The 24,842-nt window shown below is 44.3% G+C and overlaps 1 protein-coding gene across 21 annotated transcripts in view; it reads left to right on the top strand.

Annotated features, from left to right (window-relative positions):
* Nucleotides 1-1,918: 1,918 nt before the first annotated feature.
* Nucleotides 1,919-24,842, top strand: part of PPP6R3 (protein phosphatase 6 regulatory subunit 3) — a 139,519-nt gene continuing 116,595 nt past the window's right edge. For 20 of the 21 annotated variants that reach the window (XM_027577825.2, XM_027577826.2, XM_027577829.2 and 17 more), the window contains exon 1: nucleotides 1,919-2,046. The gene's annotated coding sequence lies outside the window, so the exon portion shown is untranslated. The remainder of the gene's footprint in view (nucleotides 2,047-24,842) is intronic. The other variant, XM_027577820.2, reaches the window with a different exon arrangement.

Genomic DNA, 24,842 nt, shown 5'->3' on the forward strand with positions numbered 1-24,842 from the left:
GTCAAGAGAGGTTAGATCACCCAGCCGAGCTTACTCAGCTAATACGGGCCACACCTGGTGTCTGAATGCTGCCTGGGTTTCTGTTAACTAATCTGTAAAATGGGGATGATAGTACTGTACTGTCTGGAGCTACCAACCACAAAAGTCTTTCTAGAGAGTCTGCCTCAGGCTCTGCTGCAGGGGTGAGCTGGGGGAGGGGCACATTTGCCCCCGAGGGCCCAGCTTCCCATGCACTGGGGTTGACTCAGCTCCATTAGGGTTTGTTCTCCAGGCTGTTTGGCATGGGGATTCAGAGCGCCTGAGCCAGTGAGATGGAGGGAGCTCAGGCCAGCTGGGGTTGGTGCAAAGGATGGGGGTATGGGTGCAGAAAGGTGCCGAACACCTGGAAGGCAAGCCGGTGGCCAACTCCACTGGTCCTGCCCTCCCTACCCCCAGTGGCCAAGCTCTTGTCACTTTTCTCAGGAAGCAGCTTGGGGAAGCCCCACAGTAACCAGGCCCTGCCTTCCTTGAGCTGGAGTGGCCATCCCCGACCAAGCCAGCGCCACCGGAGTGAGCTGCCCTAGAGACTACAAGAGACCACCAACCTCCCTGCATGGAGCCCCCGTTATGACTCCAGGCCTGGTGCCTAAGTGCAGTCTGGGCACTGAGGATCGTTGGTTTCTCCTGGGCCTGGGGGCACTGTCCCCAAGGCCCTGCACCACGGCGGCCACCTCTACCACCTCCCCTCCCTGCCACGTCCCTCTCCCACCACAACCCAACCGCGGCCCTGTCTTCTTCCCTGTTCGTGGGTTGAGATGCCACCTGCCCAGGAGGGGCCCCCCACCACAGCCGGCAGCGCAAGCCTCCCCGAGCGCACGCACAGCCGCAGGTGTGCGATGCTGCGTTCTGCCGACCTCGGGCTGGCTTCCACCCGACCCTCACCTGGCCTGCGCTTCTCAGCCTCGCTGCCAACCTGCGCTCTCCTGTCGATTGACTAACGACTCCGGGCGGCACTTCGCATCTACTTAGAAGTGAGACAGGTTATTGGAAAGTGCCTGGAATGGGCCAAGGTGGGCTACTCTTCGCTGCCCCGGCGCAGCCCTCCCGGGGAGGCCGGGCAGGGGGTGGGGGGGCCCTGGGCGAGCATTTCGGAAGAGGCTCCGGTGTAAATCCGTCTGTAAGACAAAAAGGAACGCCACCACCCGCGTATGTCCCTGCGGCGGGGATAGACGCACCACTGGGAGTACCGACCGACCCCTCCTTCACCGGGACCCCAGTCCTGACATAGAGCGATCCTCACACCTTGGCCCCAACTCCTGGCACAGCCACCAGTCGGGTAAAGGGAACCAGAACAGACGATCCAGATCCCCGCCTCCCTACAAAATTCACCCGTGGAGAATGCGGGCATCGATCCCGCTACCTCTCACATGCTAAGCGAGCGCTCTACCATTTGAGCTAATTCCCCAGCTTCGGCCGTGCTCGGCCGTCCGAACGTATTGTGGCTCACGTCATCACGGGTCTCCTCCGGGCCCTCCGACCCGCCCGTCTCGCTACCCCATTGGTTCCCTTGCCGCTCCCAGCTCCGCGGCCAGGATTGGTTTGGCTCCATTTCGTTTTAAAAAAGCATTGGCTATCGGATTGGTGGTCCAAAGCGTCCGTCAAACGGGCCCCGCTGTTGCTACGGCGTAGGGGGACCCAGCTAGGTTTCTCCGGGTTTCTGATTTGTTTCTCCAGACTCCGGGGTCCTAGAGGTTCCGGATCCGTCAAGTCCATGGGAAAAGAATGCTCCCCTCGCGCTTGACTGACGGGGCCAGTGAGCCAATCGGAGTGGGCGCAACCGGGCCGCTGGGCGATCCAATAGGTTGCAGGGGGCGGGAGAGGAAGGCCAATGAGCGCGGGTCTGGGGGCGGAGGTAGAGCCGCGACTGGCTGCGAGGCGGCCGGAGGGAGGGTGGGGGGAACTCAAGGCCTGCTTGATACGTCCGCCATTTTGGGCGCTTCGCTGATGGTGTCGGTGAGCGCGTTTCCCGCCTGAGCGCAACTAGCGGCGGGTCGCGGGCACCTCCAGGTAACGGGGGTGGGGGGACGGCTGAGCGGGCCGCGGCGCTCGGTGCGCAGGGCGCGCGGCGCGCGGACGGCGACGGCGAGGCCCCTCCGCCCGGCCTCGGCGGCGCGGGGAGGGAGCGTCCCGGCCCCCTCCCCTCCCCCCCGGAATTCGCCGCTCGGCGGCCGGGGAGGCGCGGCGGCCAGGCTCCCCCGGCCCGTCCCCACCCGCGCCTGTCAGCCGCCTGCCCGCCCGCCGCGGGCCGCGGGGGGCTTCGCCGGGCCGGGCGCCGGGGCGGGCTGCGGGCCGGCGGCGAACTTTGCGCCCGGGTTGACGTCCGCGGCCTTACGCGGCGGCGGCGGCGGCGGCGGCGGGCGGGGCGCGCCCCGAACGCGGACGGGCCCCGTTCCGCTGCGGCCCCGCCGCCCGCCCCGAGCGCCGCCCGGCCGCCCGCCCGGGAGAACTTCTCTGGGCGCGGGCCCGGGAGCGTGTCAAGTTGAGGCGGCAGCTCGCCATAGACTCGCGAAGGCCATTGTTGGGACTCCGTTCTGCGGGAAACAAGTTCTGTGGGTTTCTGCTCTTTCGCCGCAGAGTCATCGGCATACGCAGAACCCGGCTCGGAGTATTTAAATAGCCTTCCGAGCGTTTTTTTAACTCCGGTGTTGTGACTCGAATGTAGACCTGGTCACGAACGCCTCCCTGGCGAATATGAGCAAGGGGGGTGGTCCTTCGAGAGGCTGGAAGTACCTCCCTCTTAAAGAAGCCCAATCGCCGTTGCGTTGGAGGGGTTTCCTGCTAGATCCTGCGTGCTCTCATCACAAGTTGGACTTTGGGTTGTAGGTGCACGGAATGAGTCCTTGGATGTATCCCCCTGTCCTGACGTTTCAGCCTCAGGCTTTGTGTAGTTCTCCCGGTACTTAACGTTTTCTCCGTGGGTCGGCTAGAGCTTTGTTTATGTTTTGCTTTTGTGGGAGGGGCACTTGGTGATTGTTTTCCTTTGGTCCCCACAGCACTTGTTAATGTGGATATGGTCCCACCTTGTAACAATGTGAAGTTTACTTTGATTTTGCCCTCAAGGTCATGTGGCAGGTAGGCAGCAAGTGGGAAAGGGACTCCGGATTTCCAGCCCCTGGCGTGAATGTCTCCTAAGTGGTGGTGGTGGTGGTGGTGGTTCCGCTTTCTTTAGTGTGAAGCTAGATTGCCTGGATTCAGGTCTTGGCTCCACCACTTTCTAGCTCTGTGACCTTGGACAAGTTACTACACCTCTCTGCTTTTTCCTGTAATGTGACAGTAATAATAGCGTCTGCTTCATAAGTGTGTCGGGAGTAAATGGACTAGAAACGGTGCCTGGCATGTATAATCAGCTTAGTGCAATTAGTGGCAATTATTACTAATTTAAATTTGATTTTTAAATGTTTAGGCTACTATTTGGAAGTCAAATGAGTGTTCAGGTGACTTGGTGACTGTCTTTAGAAAGCTCTGTGTGTAACAGTTCTGCTGAGAAAATGAACGAAGTTATTTTAAGTTTTTCGGGAGAGGGGTGGTTGAAGATTCATTAAATTACACATGTTTCGTGGAGCAGTGAATTAGTGGTGGTACCTCAGAATGTTTCCTCTCAGAGGCGGTTAAATAAAGTCCATCAAGAGGCTCCGGTCAGATTCCGCTCTTACTTCCCTTGGGATATACTAGGTCCTGAGTGTGTTTGGTCCCCATATCAGTTCCAAGGTTTGTCAGGGTCCTCCTGGGTTATTGAGGTTTGAGAGGTTGCTGTGTATTGAGATACACTTCAGTGAACCTAGTTTGGGAGATAACTGTTCGGCATGGATGCTTTGGAAGCTGTTTTGTCTTTCAGTGTGTCTGATTGGGGAGTCTAGGGTATCTAACAAAATGCCATCCACTCAGTCACACGCATACTCACAATCTTTTAATTCCTGCCCTATGCTCTTTTCCCTGGGACTCTTGAAAACTATGCCTGCCTGTCCCTTGGTATTATTGCTTGGGACCTGGCTGGCTTTAACTGCACTGGGGAAATGTTTTTACGCAGTTTTAAGTAGAGGTGAGCATCCTGCTGGTGTAACTTAAGGAGATGAAGAAGATTGTTTTGGATCAGGAAACGTTAGCTTTTGTGTAAAGTAAAAACAAAACTTGTAAAACTTGTAAAAACAAAAACTTGCTAGTTTGCATTAACTGTTTGAGAATATGAGAATCATACCATAGCTGGACAGAAAATGAATGGTAAAATTAAGATTTGACAGGGTGAGGTTCATTTCTTTAAGATAACTTGTGTATTGGGTACAAAGGTATGTGCTTATTACAGGCAAAACCCCCCCCCCACCCCAAGTTTGTATTTAAATTCCAGGTAGTTACCATACAAGAATCTCTCCCTTAAAACAGTATTTGTCAGGATCCGTATTTAGTTTGTTGCTATCATGAACTTGTGTCTTGCAGTTCTATATTTTGGATATTTGAGAGGCAGCATGAGTGTATATTGGTCTAAAATTTTACAGTGTTTTTAATACCCCTAAGATGAGCACATGATCGTGACAATGAAGTTCTTCTGATCATTTGCTCACCTAAAACTCAGCATTGAGTTTATTTCATAAAAAGCACAAGAAGCTGTGGTTTGCTCCTCTTAAGTCAATATCTGAGCCCCCATGTGGGCTGAGTAGTTTGTTAGCTACTTTTCTTAAGTGCGATGGACTGAAAAAAATAGGCCTGGGCTCCTGGCTTTAAGCAGCTTTCTTACTTTTTTTTTTTCCTTAAGAGAACCTCAAGTAATTGGTTTTTTATTTACTCTACATAAATGTTTCTCAGTTGGGGGGTGATTTGCCCCCAAAGAAACATTTGGCAATGTCTGGAGACATTTTTGCTTGTCATACCTGTAGGGGTGGGCAATATGCATCCTGGCTTTTAGAGGGTGGAGACCAGGGATGCTGCTAAGCATCGTGTAAGGCACAGGATAGCACCCTAAGTTATCCAGCCCCAAATATTAATAGTGCAGAAATTGAGAAACCCTGTTCTAGATAGATGCTACACTGGCATGCATTAGAATCATTTGGGACATCTTTAAGACCGTGGATGATGGACCCCACCTCTGGAAATTTGTGATGGTATTGAGAATATATTTTTAGAGGGCTCCCCAGGTAATACAGAAGTGCAGCAAGGTTTTGGAACGGCTGTTCAGGACCATGTATGTTAATGACTACTTGTGGGTCAAGGAATCTTTCAGGTGATCCGTGAGCTCTGTCTCTGTGGTCCCTAGATTCTACCTTAGAGATTACTTAGTAGCGGGGGAGAGACGGTATACCTACATTATTTTCAGGTGCCTGAAGACTGAACTTTAAAAGAATTGAAACTTTGTTGCCTTTACCGCGTGAAAATGTATTACCATATTGTGCTGAAATTTAGCAGCACTCTCGGGTGTTTTAGGGTTGTTTGCTGTTACTCCTAATAACTTTATACTGTGATTTTTGAGTTTTATATCCTTTGCTCTCATCCTGTGAATCAGCTGTCAGTTCTGGTTTTTGACGCCAGCTTTATCATTATCTTTCTTTCCCTTTGTAATGAAGATCTATTTCCAGAGAGTTAGCCCTGGGTCCGTTTGCCAGTTTTGCCTTTTGAAGGCGAGACAGGCGTATTCCCTGCTTCACATTTAACACAGTGACCCTTGCCTGCTAGTAAAAGGGGGGTTCCTCTGGGCCCTGGACTCTGGCCCAAATGGGCGAGTGTTTTTTCCTCCCTGGGGGGTGGGGGGGGATGAGGTTTAGTAGTAGAAGGGCAGAGGTCCTTTTCTCACTCATACTTACAATTTAGATCGTTTGGTTTATTGAATGAAATAATACTAGTTTAAAAACTATACACATTTTCAGCAACTGAATGTTAGTATCTGGATACATAAAGGAGAAGATCGTGGAGGCGCTTTCTAATCTTTCATCCTGAAATTCAGCTTATGGGTGTTGTTGAGAATGACAAGTGACCCCTCCCCCACAGCTTCTTCTGATCTTCATTTATTTGAGCAGCACATATAGTAATTGAATCCTTACTCTGCCAGGAACTGTATTAGGGATTCACTCATGAACAGGCATTGAAGGACTTGCAGTCTAGAGGGAGAGATAGCAGTTATAAAAGGGATGCAGTTTTGGCTGGGAGGCCAGGTAACAGCTTGTTGGAACTGTACATAGTGTAAGTAAGTAGGCTCCTCAAGGAGGCCCCACAGGCCTGGGAGGAAAGAGTTTAGGTTTGCCCCTTTGCTGGTTGAGTTTGCCAGAAGTCTCTTACCAAATAATAAAGTACTTACACCTTTGTTTCTTACGTGTATTAAGCGGTTACTTTGACTTGGCTTGGTTTGGTGTGTTTTAGAAAGCAATGCCGTTGTTCCTCTGGTGGTGAAGCTGTTTTGTAATGACAGAGAGGATTGGTCTGTATTTTTTTTTTTGCTCCGTGGATGTTGTCAGTCAATCAGACTGGGAACACTGACAGCTTCCTTACTGATCAGAGGCTTGATGTAGGTTCACGCCAAATGTCTTGAGCGTCCTTGAAATTGATTGTGCCACCAGTGGGGATTTTTTTTTTTTTTTCCCCCTCCCTGCTGCAGTTGGACCTAGGCTGACTAGAGATTTGTTTTTTTGGCCTTTTGATTTTTGCTTAGATTTAGTTGCCACAGAAACCCCATTTTCTTCCTCTCTTACTCCCCATTTATTTATTTATTTTTACTTGGAGAAGGGAGATAGTTACTAGTCGGATCAATACCCAGTTTATTTCAGGGTTTGAATGATGATGCACTGCCATCTGGATGCCAGGTAGATCAGCTAGTGAAGAAGCAAGTAAAAGGGAATGGAACCTTGGCAGTAGTTGAAAGGTTTCTCACCTTAACGGGGACGTTTTCATGTCACGGACTTGGCAAAGATCTGGGTTTACTCTGAGCAGAGGTGTTTTACCTCTTGTCACTTACAGCTGGCTAGTGTTGACCTGTTTTATAAGTATTAGGACTACATCGTCAACTGTGAATTTATACAAAGAAAGTTTGATAGGTTCTGAACATCTTTTTACTGATAGAAAGAAGCTCTGATTTTGTACTTCTTGGTGACACTGGAGAAAGCTAGGGTCGTATTTGTTCCAGAATTTCTTACAGTGGGACTGTGTATTGACTTGGAATGGGTTGTGTGCCCCAGAGGTTGACTGCCATGAAATCTGACGACCTAAAGGAAAGATGAATTAAAGATTGTTATTTTGGAACATTAGAAGAACAAAAAAGCTTGCAGAAATAGGAGTCTGACTGAATGTTGATTTAGATTTGGAGAAAGCTATTTGGATTGCTGGTTGGAGCCTTGGGTTCCTATACCTGGATTTAAATCTGAACAACAGTGCTGAGGTCAGAGACCTACGTTGGCAAGAAGAGAAAGGAAAGCTTACGTGAGAAGGCAAGGCACTGAGACTCTAATTAGGGCAAGTAAGCATGTGTGTGACCTACCCACTAAGGCACGCTCTGTGGTGGCCTGGTATGGTTCATAGACATTGGCTGGACCTTGGTGAGATCTGGTCTTGTGGTCCATAGATGGGGGATGTGGCAGGAAGAACAATGAAAAGTACTGAGTTGATTGGCTGTTTGCGGGCTTCCTTTCTTGAGAGTCATGGTCTTGGAGCTGAAACAGACCTTAGAGGTTATTGATTCTTAGAGAAAAATATAGACCATGCGGGAGAAGCTGACAAATCTCAGTTCCTGGGTGATTCCTTAGGGTTTTGGTGGCCCCACTAGACCACAGTTTCTAGTGTCATTTATTTCAAGAGTGACATCACAACTGGATCTCACGAGAGTTGAGATTAAATGCTTAACTTCTGAGTTGTTTCCCTTTGGTGGTAGTACTCGTCAGGTTTCTGTCATTGTAGTAGACGAGGGGGCAAGTGTCTCCAGTTTTCTTTTGTTGACCTGGAGATCACAGGGTTTCTGTTGCCTCTCTGGACAATGGGCACAACTCATCTGCCTCTGTTGCCTGCAAGCAAGACCCAGCCCCTTCTGATTAAAGAATGCTCTTTCCACTATGGACCTCTCATCCTCGATTTACTGCACCCTTATATGGATTCAACAACTATGCATTTGGCACTTATCATAGGCATAGTATTTTAAACTAAGGGAGTTTTCACAGACTAATACTGTTCTCTTTCCCCAATTCAGAGTATATTGTAGAGGTCAAGAGTACATAAGGATCTAAAATAGCTGGCTTTGAGTTCTGGTTCCCACAGTCTTCCAGCTGTGTAATCCTAATATGAGATCACATCTTTGTTCCTTAGTTTCCTTATCTGTGATATGAATATTAAATGTAAACTGCTGAGCACGATGCCTAGCACAGAGTAGTAGTAGTATTAATATTATTACTGTTATTAGTCTTTTTCCTAACAATAGAAATAAGTACAGAAATGACTCTAATATAAGGTGCAGTGAACGTCCTAAAGAGGTGACATGGAATATTGAGGGATCTTAGAGAACCTTGCGGTCTGACTAGCTGCTCTGGGGAGGTCCTGGGTGATAGTGATGCAGGTTAAGAGAGGTTATGGAATTGGTGTTTATATGCAAGTTGTTTTTTTCTTTCCATATTTGGATCATGTTATATATGCTTTACTTAGGTAAATGGGATAATATTTTCTTACTTTGATGAGAGTGGAGATCATAAATTTGAGGTTTTGCATTTTGCTTTCTAAAATAGTCTTTAAAACCTCTCTTTCTGGCACTTAATGACATTATAAAGGTAACTCCATTTGTTTTAGAGTCTCCTATGTTACATAGAACCATATTTTTCAGTGTACTGTGCTCTTGAAGAAAATTACGTATGCCTTGAGGGATTAATGCATTTTAACAGATGATTGGATCTTTATTTTTTCTTAACATATTCACATTATAACCAGACAACACTTTTCTTCTTTGTTTTTTCTTTAAAAGATTTTACGTAGTTGAGAGAGAGCAAGCACGAATTGGGGGTGGGGGGGCTGGGAGAGGGAGAAGCAGGCTCCCTGCTCAGGGAGGGCTCGATCCCAGGTCACTGAAATCGTGGACTGAGCCATCCAGGTGCCCCTGGACAACGCTTTTCTGTAGAGGGCCATTTAGTAAATATGTTAGGCTTTGCAGGCTGTGTGATCTCTTATTAACTACTCTGTCATTGTGATATGAAAGCAGCCATAGACAACATGTAAACAAATGAAGGTGGCTGTTAGGGCGCCCGGGTAGCTCAGTGGGTTAAGCGTCCGACTCTTGCCTTCGACTCAGGTCATGATGTCAGGGTTGTGAGATCAAGCCCTGCCTCAGGCTCTGCACTGTGCCTGGAGCCTACTTAAGATTCTCTCCCTCTAAATTGGACAGCCACATGCAGAAGAATGAAACTGGACCATTTCCTTACACCACACACAAAAATAGACTCCAAATGGTTGAAAGACCTAAACGTGAGACAGGAGTCCATCAAAATCCTAAAGGAGAACACAGGTAGCAACCTTTTCGACCTTAGCCGCAGCAACTTCTTCCTAGAAACATCGCCAAAGGCACGGGAAGCCAGGGCAAAAATGAACTACTGGGATTTCATCAAGATAAAAAGCTTCTGCACAGCAAAAGAAACAGTCCACAAAACCAAAAGACAACCGACAGAATGGGAGAAAATATTTGCAAACGACATATCAGATAAAGGGCTAGTATCCAAAATCTATAAAGAACTTATCAAACTCAACACCCAAAGAACAAATAATCCAATCAAGAAATGGGCAGAAGACATGAACAGACATTTCTCCAAAGAAGACATCCAAATGGCCAACAGGCACATGAAAAAGTGCTCAACATCACTCGGCATCAGGGAAATCCAAATCAAAACCTCAATGAGATACCACCTCACACCCGTCAGAATGGCTAAAATTAACAAGTCAGGGAACGACAGATGTTGGCGGGGATGTGGAGAAAGGGGAACCCTCCTACACTGTTGGTGGGAATGCAAGCTGGTGCAACGACTCTGGAAAACAGTATGGAGGTTCCTCAAACAGTTGAAATTAGAGCTACCCTGTGACCCAGCAATTGCGCTACTGGGTATTTACCCCAAAGATACAAATGTAGGGACCCGAAGGGGTACGTGTACCCCAATGTTTATAGCAGCAATGTCCACAATAGCCAAACTGTGGAAAGAGCCAAGATGCCCATCGACAGATGAATGGATAAAGAAGATGTGGTATATATACACAATGGAATATTATGCAGCCATCAAAAGGAATGAGATCTTGCCATTTGCAACAACGTGGATGGAACTGGAGGGTGTTATGCTGAGTGAAATAAGTCAATCAGAGAAAGACATGTATCACATGACCTCACTGATATGAGGAATTCTTAATCTCAGGAAACAAACTGAGTGTTACTGGAGTGGTGGGGGGTGGGAGGGATGGGGTGGCTGGGTGATAGACATTGGGGAGGGTATGTGCTACGGTGAGCGCTGTGAATTGTGCAAGACTGTTGAATCACAGATCTGTACTTCTGAAACAAATAACGCAACATATTTTAAGAAAAAAGAAAAAGAAGAAGATAACAGGAGACGAAGAAAAGGGGAGTATGTCAGAGGGGGAGACGAATCATGAGAGATGATGGACTCTGAAAAACAAACTGAGGGTTCTAGAGGGGAGGGGGTAGGGGGATGGGTTGGCCTGGTGATGGGTATTGAGGAGGGCACGTTCTGCATGGAGCACTGGGTGTTATGCACAAACAATGAATCATGGAACACTGCACCAAAAACTAATGATGTAATATATGGTGATTAACATAACAATAAAAAATTAATAAAATAAATTAAAAAAGATTCTCTCCCTCTGTTCCCCCTCCCCCCACCTCTCTCTCTTCCCCTCTCAAGAAAACAAAAAAGAAGGTGGCTGTCTTCCAGTAAAATTTTATTTACAAAAACAGGGCGGAGCATATAAGTACCAAATAACCAAGTTGTACATTTCAAACGAATATGATATTTGTTAATTATAAGTCAGTGGAAAAATAGTAAAACTATTCTGAAGACCAAGACCTCTCTCACACACACACACACACACGTGGTGGGCTGGATTTGGTCTGTCCTGCTCTAATCTTTTTTATTTTTAATTTGTAATGAGAGCCTGTATTCAGAGCGTATATAGCGGCATGTGTAGGAACTACATGTTACAACCAGCGGCTGTGTACCCACTAACCAGCTGAAGAAATAGAATGTTGCCACTGCCTTTGGCTTTCTGTCCTGCCCTGACCACTTCTTCCTCTTCCATCTCTGGAAGGCAAGCACTGCCCTACGTGTATCAATTTTTTGCTTTCTGGTGTTGCCATATGTGAACGTATCCTTATATAATGTAACTTAATTTTTTGCAAGTCTTTAAACTATATAAATAGAATCATTTTATTCTGTGACTCCCCCATCCCCCACATTGTTTTTGAAATTCCTTTATTCAAATGTTTGAGTTACTTATTAAGTCTTAGGCACTAAGATGTATGTCTTGATGCTGGGTATGTTAGCATGAGTCTCTGCCCTCATGGAGCTTACATTTCAGGGGGGAAAGACAGTTAACAGGTTAAGTCAGAGATAACAGCAGTAATATGGTGGGTGTTGTAGCAGGGAGAAAAGTGAAGCAGGCCAAGTGGGTGGATGGAGGCTGTGTGAAGATTGAAGGTGGTCAGGGTGGACCTCCCTGAGAGGGGGGCCTTTGAACAGGAGGTGCGGGAGGGAGCCCTGTGGCTGCGGGTGGGGTTGGGGTGGAGGTGTGGGAGGAGCCTTTCAGGCAGAGCCCTGCTGGCGGTGCTAAGAAGGGTTGTGCCTGCTCTGTTGAAGGGACGCTGGAGAGCCCCGCTGGCTGGAGGGGGAGAGCCCAAGGGAGAGTGGCAGGAGGTAATGCCAGAGGGGGTAGCGGTGGTCCTTGGGAGCCAGTCACACGGGCCATTGTTAAGGATTTTATCTTTTTCTATGAGTGAGATGGGAAGTCATTATAGTGTTTTGAGCAGAAGTGTGACATGGGAGATCTGATTTCTGTTTTCGGAAGGACCCCCTGAAGCTGTCAGGATAGCTGTCCCCGTGCCACCGCAGGGTTCAGCAGAGCAGTGATGGCGGCGCAGGCTGAGGGGCACAGGGTGGCCATGAGAACCGGTTGGGTTCTGGATGCATCTTGAAGGCAGAGCTGACAGGGTTTGGGGACAGATTGAATGTGGGCGTGAGAGCAGAGTGAAGGATGGTACTGGGGGCTTTGCTTGCAGTGGGAGTTGTCATCTGTGAAGAAAGGGAAGACTATGGGAGGTGTGGGTTGTGGATGTCACATCAAGAGTTGGGTTAAGCTTGGACATGGGGAGTTTATGGAGCTTTTAGAGAGCCAGCCAGACACGTGCCGGATTCAGGTGTCTGGAGTTGAGGGGCGAGGTCTGGGCTGAAGCTGGAAATGTTGGAGGCTTCAGTGTCCAGATGACCCTTGAGCGCGCTGAGGTGGAATGGGGGCGCTGAGGAATGAGGACTGAGTCGGCAGGGACAACGGGGAAGGGCCTCCTCTGAGGTAGAGGAGGACCAGGCTAACGGGTTGTCTGTGAAGCCAAGGAGAGTGTCGAGGGAGAGCCTGCGCCCACAGCTACTGCCCTCAGGTCAAGTGAAAAGAGGGCCAAGGCTCGTGGGGCGGCTTTGGCAGCGTAGAAGCCGCTGACAGCCTTGACCAGAGCGGTTCCCACGGGGTGGTGTTCGAGAAGCCTGGGAGGGAGGGTTCGCAGGGTGGAAGGGAGAGGACAGCAGGTCAGGTTCGTTCACGGGCACGTGCCACGACACTGAAGGGAGATTTGGGACCCTTGAGCAGGTTTTGTTGGGATGGGAGAAAAGACAGCATTTTGGTAACTGTGGTAGGAGATGGTTCCTTACAGAGCGAGCGACCCAGTGAGGCGGGAGGCGGACGCGAGCCGGAGCCCTGCTCCTGAGAAGGCCGCAGCGAATGGGCCGAGAGCTGGGAGAGCAGGGTCGGGGGGCTGGTGAGATAGGGAGAAGTTAGCAGCAGTCAGTGAAAATTAGGGTGAGTGGGGGCTGGTGGGGAAGAGGAGAGAGAGGGGAAGGTAAGGTGTGGAAGTCTGTGGGCAAGTAAGACTGAATGGGTCAGCACCGCAAAGAGGCCGAGCTGAGGGGAGTGATCCTGAGTTTAAAGTGAAAACAAACGGCACTTGTTTCACCAGAAGCGGAGCAGGCCGTGCCCCAGTGGTGTTGGGGTTGTGGTTTTCCTAGACGGTAAGTGGCAAACCAAGAGAAGGTCGGGGAGTGATTGTAATGGTGGCGGGGACGTGGAATTGCAGCTGGGAAGGTGCGGGCGTGCAGACGGGGAGGTTTGACCGTTGGTGCGTGTGCCTGTACCTCATTCCTTTTCACTTCTGTGTCCTGTTTCAGGCTGAGTGTATCTCATTGAACCTTTGTCCAGTTGTTGGAGGATAGGATTGTTTCCAGTAAAGAAACACTGCTGCTTTGAACAAATGCAGAAACATTTCTCCAGGGTATAGACCTTGGAGAGAATTGCCAGGGTAGTGGGACCAGTACATTTTTAACTTTTTTTTATTATTATTAAAGATTTTTTATTTATTTATTTGGGGGACAGAGAGAGACACAGCGAGAGAGGGAACACGAGCAGGGGGAGCGGGAGAGGGAGAAGCAGGCTTCCCGCCGAGCAGGGAGCCCGATGCGGGGCTCGATCCCAGGACCCCGAGATCATGACCTGAGCTGAAGGCGGCCACCCAACTGACTGAGCCACCCAGGCGCCCCCATTTTTAACTTTTGTAAATGGTGCAGATTGTGTTCTAGGATGGTTGTACCCATTTACTCTTCTACCACCACTGTTGTTCCACATCCTTGCCAACAATGATATTGTCAGTTTTTTTATATTTGACAATTTGTTGGGTAGTTCATTATTATTTTTTAAATAACAACTTTATGGAGAGATAATTCACATATATTCTTCATCCATTTAAAATGCAGAGTTAAGGCCCTTTGAGCGGCCCAGTCGGTTACGCATCTGACTCTTGGTTTTGGCTCAGGTCGTGATCTCACGGTTGTGGAATCGAACCCCGCATCCTGCTCCTGGCTCAGTGCAGAGTCTACTTCAGATTCGTTCTCCCTCCCCCTCTGCCCCTCCATGCTTGCTTCGTGGGTTTTAGTGTATTCACAGAATCGTGTGATGAACACCACAGTCTAAGTTTAGAACATTTTCGTCACCCCCAGAAGAAACCTTGTCTCCTTCAGCAGTCATTCCCCATTTCTACCTAACCTCTAGGCAACCACTATACACTTTCTCTATCGGTTTGCCTCTTCTGGACATTTCATATGACTGGACTCACACACTGTGTGGTCTTTCGTGTCTGGCTTCTTTCACCTAACATCAGGCTTTCAAGGTTCCTCCATGTTGCCGCAGGTGTCGGGATGAGTACTCCGTGGCTTTTTATTGACGAATAACATTCTATCGTATGGATATGTCACATGTTACTGATTTACCAGTTGATGGACATTTGGATTGTTTCTACCTTTTGACTCTTAGGACTAATACTGCTATGAGCATTGTGTACAAGTCTTTGCGTGGACAGATGTTTTTATTTTTCTTGGTGTATGCTTAGGAGTGGAATTGTTGGGTGTCATGGTAAGTCTGTGTTTAACATTTTGAGGAACAAACTGTTTTTCCAAAGTGTCTTGCACCATATTACATTTTTACCAGCACTGTATCAGGATTTCAATTTCTCCATGTCCTTACCAACATGTATAATTTTCCTTTAAAAAAATTAATAGCCATCTAGTGGGTGTGAAGCGTGGTATCTCATTGTGGCTTTGATTTGCTTTTTCTTAATGACTAGTGCTGTTGGACATCTCTTCATCTGTTCATTGGCTGTATGTCTTTAGAGGAAAGTCTCTTCAAATTCTTTGCCCATTTTTATTAATTTATTTTTATTTATTTTTGCATAGTTATAATGTTCTTTTCTCTAATTACTAATGAAGTTGAGCATCTTTTTGGTATTTGGATTTCCACTTCTCTGAAATGCCTGCTTGTGTTGCCCTCCCCCCCCCCCCCCCCCATGGAGCTGTTTGGTTTATCTTATTTGTAGGAATTTGGGGTTTTTTTCCTCTCTCTCTCTTTTTTAAGTAAACTTTACGCCCATCGTGGGGCTTGAACTCATGACCTCGAGATTAAGTGTCGCATGCTCCATGGACTGAGCCAGTCAGGTGCCCTTGTAGGAATTCTTGTATATTCTGATTAATAATCTTTTATTAATTATCTGTGCAAAAAATACTTTTGCCAATACATGACTTGTCTGTTTACTGTGTTTATGGGACTTTTAAAAAAGTGTTTATTGAAAGCATGGAATAAAAGCAAAAGCAGATCTCCATGTCTTCTGATCTTCTTGCCGTACTGGCCAGGTAGAAGAGGAAACTGACTTTTGGTTTATGGGAAGTTGTCTTTTAAAAAAGTTTTACAGTTTTTCTCCCTACGAGTCTTACACATCTTTTGTTAGATTTATTCTTTGGGTACTTTATAGTTTTTGTTGCTGTTTGTAATGATTTTTAAGTTTTCTATTTGCTGCTAAATGGCAGTGTACCTTTATACGCAGCTCTTCTTTTTATTTTTAATAATTTTTTAAAAGATCTTTTTTTTTTTAAAGATTTTATTTATTTATTTGACAGAGACAGCGAGAGAGGGTACACAAGCAGGGGAGAGTGGGAGAGGGAGAACAGGGAGCCCGATGCAGGGCTCGATCCCAGGGCCCTGGGATCATGACCTGAGTCAAAGGCAGCTGCTAAACGACTGAGCCACCCAGGCACGCCAAAAGATCTTTCTTTCTTTCTTTGAGAGAGAGAGAGAACATGAGCAGGGGGATGGGCAGAGGGGGAGGGAGAAACAGGCTCCTTGCTGAGCAGGGAGCCCAGTGTGGGCTGGATCCCACGACCCCATGATCATGACCAGGGCCGAAGGCAGATGCTTAACTGACTGAGCCACCCAGACGCCCCTATATCCAGCTCTTCTTTGTGATAACTTCTCTAACTTAACAATTTGCGGACTCTTGGGGTTTTTATATAGATAATCATCTTATCTTTGAATAATGGCATTTCATTTCTTTCCAGTACTTTTACTTTTTATATCTTATTCTAGTCTAATTGCACTGTTTCAGGACAACCATTGCAGTGGAGAATGTAACTGGTAACGGCAGAAATCTTTGTTGTATTCCTGGTTTTAAAGGAAATGCTTTTATCTTTCACCATTAAATGTATGGTACTTTCCCCCCCCTTTAACAGGCTGAGGAAGATTCCTTCAGTATTAGTTTATGGAAAATTAAAAAAAAATTACAAGTAGGTATTAAGCTCAATTGAGTGCATTTTCTGCATCTACCGAGATGATGATAGTATGATTTTTCAGCTTTAATCTGGTAATGTGGAAAAATTAAGGTAATTTTGAAATTAACGTAATACTGAAATTAACCTTACATTTCTGGGATAAATCCATCTTGATCATGACATATTTTTAAAAAATATTGTATTGTTTTTAAAAAATGTTTTTGTTCTTTTTTATGCTTTTGACTTGCTAATATCTTGGGATTTGTGGTTCTGTGTTAATTGGTAAGATTGGTCTATGATTTTCCTTTTTTTGTATAAACCTTGATACATTTTATCATCAAGGTTAGTTTAATAAAATAGCTGTAGTATTTCCTCCTATTCTCTTAGAGAATGGGTAAAATTGGAATTACCTGTTCCTTCAGTGTTTGATAAAATTTGCCTGTAAAACCATTAGAGCCTGCCTGGTGTTTTCTGACATTTTATTTATTTATGTATTTATTTATTTATTTATAAAAAGATTTTATTTATTTGACAGAGAGAGTGTGTGCGCACAAGCGGGGAGCGGCAGGCCGAGGGAAAGGGAGAAGTAGAAGGGAAGGCTCCCCACTGAGCAAGCCTGCGCAGGACCCCAGGATCATGACCTGGGCTGAAGGCAGACACTTAACCTACTGAGCCACCCAGGCGCCACTCTTCGACATTTTAAAATTACTGACTGGTTGCTTTAATATTTACAGGATCATTAGAGTTTTTATTTTTCTTGAATCACGTTTGGTAGTTTACATTTTTCTAAATTTATTTTGTCTTCATTTTCAAATGTATTGGCATAAAATTTTAATTTCTTTTAAATCTGTCTAATTTGGAATTAATCACTAATTTTTAACTTAAACAGATGCTTAGGTCCTTAATATTTGGCTTTTTTTGTATACTCATATGTACATATACTTCTAAGTCAAGTAGTAATTTCCATTTAAATAACGCTTTGGCTACATCTCAGAAGTTTCACTATGTAGAATTGTTATCTTTCAGTTCTGAATATATTCAGATTTTCATTGTGATTTCTTCTCCGACTGAAAAGTTTAGAAAGTATTTTGAAAAATTTTGGTGTATTTTTGTCTTAATCTTTGTTATTGATTAGTAACATATATTGTGTTAATAATATGTGATCCAGTGTGATTCTGATTTTTTTGAATTTTGTTGAGGCTGTTTTATTGGTGTCTGGTTTGTGGCAAATTTTTATCAGTGTTCAGTGTGTGTGCTTAAAAAGCCAGTGTGTTTCTGGTTTTAAGGTGAGGTTTTTCCGTGTGTATTAGATGAAATGCATTAATTGAATTCACATTCAAACTAGTATCCTTAACTACTTTTGTCTGCTGTTAGGTCACTTACAGAGGGGTGTTGTTGAAGTCCCTTGTTGTGATGGGAGACCTGTCACATCTCTGTGGTGCTCTCAGGTTTTGCTTTGTGCCTATAAGTTTAGAATCGGCTGTCTCTCTGGGAATACTTTTTTTTTCTTTTAAAGGTTTTATTTATTTATTTGACAGAGAGACAGTGAGAGAGGGAACACAAGCAGGGGGGGTGGGAGAGGGAGAAGCAGGCTTCCTGCGGAGCAGGGAGCCTGACACGGGGCTCGATCCCAGGACCCTGGGATCATACCTGAGCTGAAGGCAGATGCTGAACGACTGAGCCACCCAGGCTCCCCTAGGAATACTTTTCTATTAAAGTATATTCTGTCAGATATTGGTATAGCTGTGACTTTTGGTTAATGTTTGCCTGATGCTGTTTTTCTGCTTTTTCACTAACAAGCTTTTTATGGCTTTAATGTTTTACATGTGCCTTTTGAAAGCAGTACTAGCTAGGTTGCAGTTTTTTTTAATTTTCTTTTTTTTAAGTAGGCTCCGTGCCCCGTGTGGAGCCCAACTTGGGGCTTGAATTCACAACCCCAAGATAAAGACCTGAGCTGAGATCAAGAGTTGAACGCCTAATTGACTGAGCCACCAAGTGCCCCTAGATTGCATTTTTATAATTCGACTTTATTTTTTTTAATTTTTATTTATTTTTTTAATATGTTCAATTAGCCAATGTATAAGTACATCATTAGTTTTTGATGTAGTGTTTAACGAGTCATTTAGCTGCGTATAACACCCAGTGCTCATCCAACATGTGCCCTCCTTATAATTTGATTTTAAACTGATGAGTTAGTCCATTTATGTTAATTGTGATTAAAATATTTGGTTTATTTCTACTATCTTATTTTCTGCTTTTTAACTTGGCTTTTTTGTTCTTTTTCTTTTCTTATGTATTTTTTTAAAGGTTTTATTTATTTATTTGACAGAGAGACCACAAGAGAGGGAATACAAGCAGGGGGAGTGGGAGAGGGAGAAGCAGGCTCCCCGCTGAGCAGGGAGCCCAATGCAGGACTCGATCCCAGGACCCTGAGATCATGACCCGAGCCAAAGGCAGACACTTAACAGCTGAGCCACCCAGGTGCCCCCATGCCTTATGTATTACGGGATTTTTTTTTTTCTTCACTCCTATCCACCCCTTGTGCCCATACCCAGTAATATGGAGATGAGACACTGCTCTTCTTGGTAATCTTAAGACATTTCATGTTTAACTTACAGCCTATAGTTAATCAATCTCTTTACCCTTATGAGAGCCCCCAAATGAGCTAGTCTGCACCTTTTCCCAATTTATATGTTGCCTTTAATGGTTTTCATTTTGCTGCTTTTTAAAATCCCTTTTTTAATATGTTGTTATTCTTGAAAGGCAGTTTTTTGCCTAATACCCAATTCTAGGTTGATGATTATTTTCCCTTAGCATTTTGACATTGTCTTTTTCCAATTGTTGCTATTGTCTTTTTCCAATTGTCGCTACTGACATTAGTTAGAAGTTAGTGGTCAGTTGTTCCTTATCCAGGAATTTAGGTGTTCTGTACCTAAAGCAGCTTGTTATGTTGGTCATAACATATTTCTTGTCTTTTTGCAATTGTTGCTTTTGACGTTAGAAGTTAGTGGTCAGTTGTTCCTTATCCAGGAATTTGAGGTGTTCTGTACCTAAAGCACTTGTTATGTTGGTCAGTCTTTTTTGTCTTTTTCCAATTGTTGCTATTGACATTAGTTAGAAGTTAGTGGTCAGTTGTTCCTTATCCAGGAATTTGAGGTGTTCTGTACCTAAAGCACTTGTTATGTTGGTCAGTCCAGCAGATACGTTTAGTCTCTTTCATTTTTAGGTTGGTGGCCTTATCTGTTATTTTAGATTATTCTTTGTGTCTTATTACCTCTGAATAACTGTGTACCAGATCCATGCTTTGCATGTGTCATCAGTATTCAAAAGACGTGAGAAGTTACAAGTAATAGAGGATTTCGTTTTGTTATAAACTAGCAAACACGAATTTTTTCCTCTCTTGGTGTGGAGTGGTCCTGTGTCAGTAAGGAATTTCTTAGAGATTTTCTACTTCTTCACATTAGTTAGCTCATTTTTATATCCAGAAATGGGAAAGATTTCAAAGATAATTGCCTTTTTAAAATGGGATCATTTGGGGTGCCTGGGTGGCCCTGTTGGTTGGGTGGCTGCCTTCGGCTCGGGTCATGATCCCGGGGTCCTGGGATTGGGTCCCGCGTTGGGCATCCTGCTTGGTGGGGAGTCTGCTTCTCCTTCCTCCTTGACTCTTCCCCTGCTTGTGCCCCTCACTGGCTCTCTCCATGTCTCTCTCAAATCTTAAAAAAAAAAAAAAAGGGATCATTTGCTAGAAAAGAGTTATGTGGACCTCACCTGTGACTAGCCAAGTACAGAACACCGAAAACAATCTGGAAAAGGGATGTGGATCACAATAGATAATGAGCCAAGGGAAAAGGGAGAGAGTGCATTTTAGCATTTGTAACACATGACCTATTCCGAGGGAGAGGAGGGACTGTTCTGTACTTCTTTATATTAAGTCTTTTCTGTTTTTGACTAATAACTGAAAGAGGGACAATCAGAAACAAAAGAGGCATCCAGGGATCTAAGGGTATGTAGGCTGGGCTAGGGTTGGAACTCACTTTGTGGCCCTGTGGTGTGTAAGGCCCTGTAGATTGTGGTCCTGCTTCTGCCACAGCCCTCCTTGGAGAGGGTTGGGTTTGGTGCCAGCACTGCTGATATCGGGAGCAAAGACTTAATAGCTACTTCTAGTCCTATCCCAGTGGTTTTTCAATGAGGACAAAGAGTTTGAAATGCATAGACAGTGTAGCTATTGTTTCCATCAAACTTCAAAAAATAAAGCTCAATAATCTTCTGGGGCATTGAGGAAAGAATGAGAAAGAATTATAGGGAGAATGGGGTGGAGAGAGAGCTGGTTTAGCAGAATTGTTGTGAGGATTAAAAATAAACATTACTGGGCATGTTTATGTTTCTCCAGAAAAATGTAGAGGAAGTCCATTCCTGCCATTTACCATACTGTCAGGCCAGTTTTTCAGTTCTTGATGTCAGTTACTACTGAATTGCCTTCTGATTAGTGTGAACCTTCAGCAGTGGCATTCCGTGCTTACGTGCTTTAACCCTGGTAGCTGTAAATTGTGTCTTCTCCTATAGCTTGTTTGCCCTGTGCCTGTTACTACCGTTACCGCTTGTGTTTGATTCATTACATGCGTTATTTTTAACTTTTTCCCCTCAAGGTGAGTGTGGGATGTTCATCTTTCCTATCAAGAAGGAGCCTCTTGGGAGGGAGGGAGGCAGTCTGGCCAGAATGGTTTAGAGGGAGGGTGGATTAAGTTCATGAGAACTGGACTGGAGCCTTGGTTTGACCAGATTAGCTGTCTGACTCGGCACATTATTTCACCTTTCTGAGCCCATTTCTTCACATGTAAAATGGAGATGTTAATGTTCTCCTCCCTTTTCCATAGAAAATCACTTTGGGTAATTTAAATTTATGGGTGTTTTTTGCAAGTAGTTTAGTGTAGAAGTCACAAATTTTCACAGAACAAATGGTTCAGGCCAAACTGACGTTCTTAATAATTAATAGCTTATTTGATGAACTTTTACTGGCTTTGGTTTTAAAATTTTGACTAAAGGTGTAGGATATTGTGAATTTTTCTTTTTTATTCTATTGCCATTTTTCTGTTTGGAATGAAAACTCTTAGTTTTTTTTTTAATGAAATATGTGATTATATTTGTTTTGAAAAAAAGTAAAGTCATAGGTAATACCAACTCTCTTCTGATCATCTTCTCCTGATCCTTTTCCACATTCTGCTGTTAATAGTTTTGTGTCTGCCTTCTTGATTTTTTTCTGTGTATTTGTGTACTTACATTTGTGCTTATGGAAGCTATACAGTGTTGAGAACGTACACATTTTTACCACTCAATCACTTCGCACTGAGTCCCAGCGGCACAGATCTCTCTGCCTCATTCTTTCTGGTCGTTGCATGGTGAAAGTGTCCACTGCAGCCGTTTCCCACATTGGTGGGCTTTAGAGGGTTTTTTTGTTTTGTTTTGTTTTGTTTTAATTGCCAGTAATTCAGCTTGCTTAGTTTGGTATAATAAAGTACTTTGTTCTTAGAAGCTTTTAGAAGTACACTGTTAGCTGCGGAAATAGGTAAATGCTAAATTATAAGCTGGATTCTTTTGTTCTTTGTTTTTTGCATGTATAAGCAGTGAAAAATACCTTCTTTCCCTAGAAAACTTTTCATTCATCTCCTTTTCAAATGATGTATAACATGTGACATTTTTAAGCTCCGTTAAAAATGAACAGTTATTTAGCAGATCTTTTTAATTGTAAAATACAAATAAGATTTATTTTTAAACAATTAAAAAAATTAATAAACTTTATTTCATGGAGCAGTTTAAGGTTCACAGCAAGATTGAGGTCAAAGTAAAAAAGTTCCCGTATACTCCCGTCCCCCAGTAATCCCCACCATGGACGTCAGCGCCAGAGTGGTACATCCGTTACAATCCATGAACCTATACTGGCACATCATTATCCACTCCAAAGCCACAGTTGAGGGTTCACTGTCAGTGTATATTCTGTGGGTTTTGACAAATGTATAATGACATATACCCACCATTTTAAGATCCTACAGAATAGTTTCACTGCCTTTGAAATTCTCCGTGTTCTGCCTGTTCTTTCCTGCCTCCCACCTTAACCCCCAACAACCACTAATCTTTTTATTGTCTTTAGGGTCTTGCCTTTTCTAGAATGTCATAGTTGGTATCACACAGTATGTACCATTTTTGGACTGTTTTTGTTTTCACTTAGTAATATACATTTAAGGTTCCTTCATGTTTTTTCATGGCTTGAGAACTCACTTCCTTTTAGTGCTGAATAAATATTCTGTGGTCTGTAGGTACCACAGCTTATCTATCCATTCATTTACTGAATGACATCTTGGTTGCCTCTGAATTTTGACAGTTAAGAAAAGTTGCTGTAAACATCTGTGTGCAGGTTTTTGTGTGAACATAAGTTTTCACTTCATTTGAATAGATAACAAGCACAGTTACTGGAGTGTATGGTAAGGGTATGTTTACCTTTTTGAGAAACTGCCAAACTGTCTTCCAAAGTGGCTGTATCATCTTGCATTCCCACCAGCAGTGAATGAGAGTTCCTTTTGCTCCACGATCTTGCCAGCATTTGGTGGTATCAGTGTTTTGGACTTTGGCCATCCCGATAGGTATGTAGTGGTATCTTTATTTATTTATTTATTTATTTATTTAGATTTATTTATGTGTGAGAGAGAGACACACACACAAAAGCGGGGGGGGGGAGGGGCAGAGGGAGAGGGAGAAAGAATCTCAGCACACTCCCCATTGAGCATGGAGCCTGACGCAGGGCTCCATCTCACAACCCTGAGATCATGACCTAGGCTGAAACCTAAGAGTCGGATGCTCAACTGGGCTGAGCCACCCTGGTGACCCCCCCTTTTTTGTATCTCATTGTTTTAAATTGCAATTCCCTAATGACATACGATATTGAGCATCTCTTCATATGCTTATTTGCCATCTGTATATCTTTTTTCTTTTTTTTTAGGTAGGCTTCTTGCCCAGGTGGAGCCCAACGTGGGGCCTGAACTCAGGACCCTGAGATCAAGACCTGAGCTGAGATTAAGAGGCAGACTATTAATCAAATGAGCCACCTAGGCGTACCTGTGTGTCTTCTTTAGTGAGGTGTCTGTCAGGGTTTTGGTGTTGTATCTAAAAAGTCATTGCCATAGCCCAAGGTTTCTTAATTTGGACTGGTATAACAGAATTCAAAGACTGGGTGGCTTTTCAACAACAGAAATTTATTTTGCACAATTTTGGAGGCGAGAAATCAGAGATCAGGGTGCAAGCATAATCAGGTTCTAGTGAGGACTCTTAATTTATTGCAGACAGGCATTTTCTCATCATATCTTTATATGGCCAAAAGAGGGCAAGGGAGCTCTCTGGGGTCCCTTTTATAATAGTACTAATCCTGTTTATGAGGGCTCCACCCTCATGACCTAATCATCTTCCAAAGGCTTCACTTCCTAATACTGTCACCTTGTGGGTTAAGATTTCTGCATATGAATTTTGAGGGGACAAAAATATTGAGTTTATTGCACAAGGTCATCTAGGTTTTATCCTATGTTATTTTCTGGGAGGTTTATGGTTTTGCATTTTACATTTAGGTCTGTGATCTGTTTGGGGTTAATTTTTGTGAAGAGTACAAGGTCTGTGTCTAGATTGATTTTTGCATGCGATGTTCCAGCACCATTTGTTGAAAAGACTATCTGCTCCATTGTCAAAGATCAGTTGATTGCATTTATGTGCATCTGTTTCTGGGCTACTTGTCCTGTTCCATTGATCTCTTTGCTCTTTCATCAGCACCACACTGTCTTGATTATTGCAGCTTTATAGTAAGTCTTGAAGTTGAGAAGTGCTAGTCCTCCAACTTTGTTCTTTTCAACGTGGAGTTTGCTGTTTTGGGTCTTTTGACTGTGTAAACTGTGAAATCAATTTGTCAGTATCCACAATGTAACTTGTTGGGATTTTGATTGTATTCGATTGGAATTGTTCCTGATCTCAGTAGGAAAGCTTTGAGTTTCTCACCTTTAAGTATGATGTTTGGTGTAGGTTTTTTGTGGCTGTTCTTTATAAGGTTGAGAAGCTCACCACTATTCCTAGTTTGCTGGGAGTTTTTAGTCACAAATGAGTGTTGGATTTTGTCAGATGCTTTTTCTGCATATATGGATATGATCATGTGATTTTTTTTTTTCTTTAGGCTGTTGACATGAATTACGTTAATTGATTTTTGAATGTTAAACCAGTCTTGCATACCTGGGATAAATCCTACTTGGTTTATAATTCTTTTTATATGTTTTGGATTTGATTTGCGTATCTTTTGTCAAGGATTTTTGCATCTCTGTTTATGAGAGATACTGAACTGTAGTTTTCTTGTAAGGTCTTTGTCTGGTTTGGATACTAGCATAATGCTTGTCTCATAGAATGAGTTAGGAAGTATTCCTTCTGCTTCTGTTTTCTGGAAGGGATTGTAGAGAATTGGTATCATTTCTTCCTTAAATG

This window comes from Zalophus californianus, chromosome 11 (genome assembly GCF_009762305.2).
Source record: "Zalophus californianus isolate mZalCal1 chromosome 11, mZalCal1.pri.v2, whole genome shotgun sequence".
In the NCBI taxonomy this organism is placed as follows: Eukaryota; Metazoa; Chordata; class Mammalia; order Carnivora; family Otariidae; genus Zalophus; species Zalophus californianus.